This window comes from Sinocyclocheilus anshuiensis, unplaced genomic scaffold (assembly GCF_001515605.1).
Source record: "Sinocyclocheilus anshuiensis isolate Anshui unplaced genomic scaffold, SAMN03320099.WGS_v1.1 scaffold1976, whole genome shotgun sequence".
Lineage (NCBI taxonomy): Eukaryota > Metazoa > Chordata > Actinopteri > Cypriniformes > Cyprinidae > Sinocyclocheilus > Sinocyclocheilus anshuiensis.
The window spans coordinates 241,049-244,686 of record NW_015555870.1 but is presented as its reverse complement, the minus strand read 5'-3'; the positions used below and the strand labels follow the sequence as shown (position 1 = coordinate 244,686).

General features: G+C 35.8%; 1 pseudogene; it reads left to right on the top strand.

Annotated features, from left to right (window-relative positions):
- The window catches only part of LOC107675660 (mRNA cap guanine-N7 methyltransferase-like), a 21,430-nt pseudogene extending 18,260 nt beyond the window's left edge, over positions 1–3,170 (top strand).
- The last annotated feature ends 468 nt before the right edge of the window (positions 3,171–3,638 follow it).

Below are 3,638 nucleotides of genomic sequence, written 5' to 3'. Positions count from 1 at the left end.
CCTGCTGATTACAGAACCGGCATTACTATCAAAATGCGCATGACAATCGCATTCGATTAATCGTGCAGCTCTAGCGTGTATACTGTATGTTATCACGAAAGGATTCGATTGTATAACTCAGCACGGAACAAAAACTGGTGTGTTGCAGCCTTTGGATATGAGAGAAAACCAGCCTATTCATGAAGATGATGAAAGTGTTTTCACTTGAGTAAAGCCGTGAAGTCCTTTTAAGTGTTTTTCTTAATTGAATATGTACAATTTCTCATATGTTAACAAAATGTATTTGATTTAAATCAAAAATTTGAACTTAACCTATACATTGGGTTACATTGATAAATATTGCATTTGATAAGATAGCATTTGCAGGTTAGCACTTCTTAATAGTGTACCATAGTCCATAGATAATAAGTAGTGACCCAGCAACTTCCTAGCCACACCCTAGCAACCATTTACAGCATCCTAGCAACTATATAGTACAATTGACTGGCATATCTCAGCACCAGAACATTGTAGGGATATGATGGTGGGCTCTTTTGACTTGATAGGCAAGCAGTTTTACATATCACTCTTTAAACTGTCTAGCCACACCCTAGCAACCATTTAGGGCACCCTAGCAACCATACAGCAGTGTGAATAATTCACAACATCATAGAGACATGGTGGTTGGCTCTTTTGATACGAGCAGGCAACTAGCCTAAAAAAGTATCACTATGGAAACTGTGTGCAGACACCCTAGCAACTATTTAGAGCACCCTAGCGACCATATAGCAACATGAACAAGCAATATGTTAGCCTAAGAACATCATACAGACTTGAAAGTTGGCTCTTCCAACCCCCCCTGAACACCCTAGAGTTTTGTCTAGTTTTATATCTGTTATCTGTAGATAATGATGCCTGTTGAACCATACCGCCTTATCTTTACTTTGACAGAATCAAACAGTTTTGTGTCATCTTGTTGTCATAGCAATACCCTCCGGATGAGAGGGGCCAACTGGCGTCCGACAGTCTGGGGGAGTACGACCACGCCAAGAGAGTCGCTGCCAGACGTCCACTGGTGAGCCGCAATATCATTCTCTTCAACAGAAAGCATTTTTTTTTCTTTGTGTTAACTGTGGTCTGATAGTTTGCTCTTTCTCCACAGGGGACCTTGAGCAAGTCTGAGTGGGAGGCTACAAGTACGTGATGGTCTTCCTGTTGAAATCAGTGTTCAGTGGCGTCTTTTGAAATAGATGTTTTAACTTCGTGAAACACATTAGATGTTGTCTCAAAGGTTTTTATGAATTCACCTGACAAATAGACTTAAGATGTAAGTAAGATAATACAGTGACTTTCATCAAAAGTCACAGTTGAGCTGTTCGATATACATATTCATAGAGTGTAACATTGAAAAGGACTCATTTGTATTGAAAACGCTGCCTGCGCCCAAGCCAGGAAATTAAAGACCCCAGCTGTGAAATCACTTTTCTTCTTTAGATAAATTACTTGATATTTCCTCCTACTGAAATACAGCGTGTGGGCAGGCCATCAGAGCAAAAAAAAAAAAACTCTTAAATTAGAAACACTTAACTTGCAACTACACAAACAGAAAAGTTCAAGTAGTTACTTGCATTTTTTTTAGGACATGTACCATGGTAGTATCAAGGCATTCTTTTAATGTGAATGTGGTTTGCATTCAGTACCATGGTATATTTCAAAATTGGATTATTATGTTATATTTCATTACAGACACTCTCCTAAACTGTCCTATCTCTCTCTATCTCTGTTTCTATGTACACGGCAATTCCAAAGTGTGAAAGAAATTAATGCTTTTATACAGCAAGGATGCATTAAATATTAAGTGACAGTAAAGACATTTATAATGTTACAAAAAAATTATATTTCAAATAAATGCTCTTCTTTTAAACTTTAGTTTAAAATTTGTTTCCGCAAATATATAAAGCGGCACAATGTTTTCAAGATTGATTGTAGCAATACATGTTTTTTTAAAGGCAAATCAGCATATTATACTGATTTCTGAAGGATCATGTGACACTGAAGACTGGAGAAATGATGCTGAAAATTCAGCTTTGATCACAGCAATAAATTACATTTTACTATATATTCAAATAGAATTTAAAAATTAGTCAATTCATGTTTGTGCAAAGCATTAGGTATTTATGGTGAAATATTTAGTTAAATGCTGCCGTTTTCAACTTGGGGTTGTTTTCTATTTTTGTGTTTGTTGTGTTTAGTGTAATTATTACGTTTGTTAAATTGAGATTCATATATTCAGAATTGAATGTTAACATGACTGGTGTTAACATTAGATGACATTAAATACAGGTCTTCACAGGGTCTATAATGTGTGATTTGCACACAATGACAGATCATCAGCATTTGCATTTGTGTACTTCCATAGAGTGTTTCTGGTCTTAAGTTGTTTTTTTGTTAAATACGAATGATATTTTTTGCATAGTTTAGTGCATGTTTTTTATGTGATTGCCATGATGTCGCTTCCTCAACAACCAACAACTCTGCCTTCGCTTTCTTCTTGTAGGCATATACCTGGTGTATGTGTTTGAGAAAATGGCATGAGTCCGAGGGATTCACCATCAAGCTGTTGTGTCCGGATGAGTGAGCCGAAGAAATGGAGTCTCATTGTCATTCATCTGGTTTCCAGGAGCCTGCTGAGCATGTCCATTTCTCAAACAGTCAAATATTTTTATACAACCAGAGCTTTTCCTTCATGAGTGTGTGTGTGTTTTGAGCTTGTGTGAGTTAGTGTACACAATGCACATGATCAATATTCTTTCTGATACTGTATTTCTGTTTATCTGTGTCAGTTCACCCGCTACCCTTTCTCTTTAAGTCAAGCAGTCTAATAACCTTGTAGAGCTTGCAGTCATACGCTCCCTTTGGGTTTGACCTTGATTGTAATCCACCCTTCCCTTCAGGCTTGACTGAAATCTGTCGTGGTTTTTTTTTCTTTTTCTTAGCTTTTTTCCTTTCCTTTTTTTTCTGTACCTGCCACTTAAGTAATGATGGTATAGTGCGTTGTCTCTCCAAATATTGTCTTTGAACGTCAGGAAGGATGTGTATTCCAGTCTGAACTCTTCTGATTTCTCTGTGTAGAGCAGTGATGCAGGCCCTGCAGTTTGTCAGGGAATTAAAACCTGTTTTAGGAATATTAAACCGGAGTTAATATAAAAAAATAAAAAAAAAACTTTTGAATGGTAGCTTATCACAGTGCAAAATATTAAGCAGCAAAAACTTTTTCACCATTGAAAATAATAATGCATGTGTATATTTTTAACCAATAGTGTTCAATATTCCATTAACAATTTTTAAGAATGTTTATTAATGAATCAACTGGGAAAAAAAGTGTTACATGGTAAAAAAATTGTATCGCTCCACTCTTGCATTTCAAAGACTAGCAGTCATTGCAGGAAACTACATCACTCATTAAGTGATATTATGGGAGTTCAAATTTAAAAGTTTTCATAAATACTTAAATATTATATTACAATTCACAATTATTAAATCCACATCTATATAAAGAAATTACTTGTGGCTCTAACATATAAGAGTGATTCTATAATTGCAGGTACATTTGGTGTCCGAAGTCATTATTTTTTTTTCTGCTTTTTTCAAATGGTTGT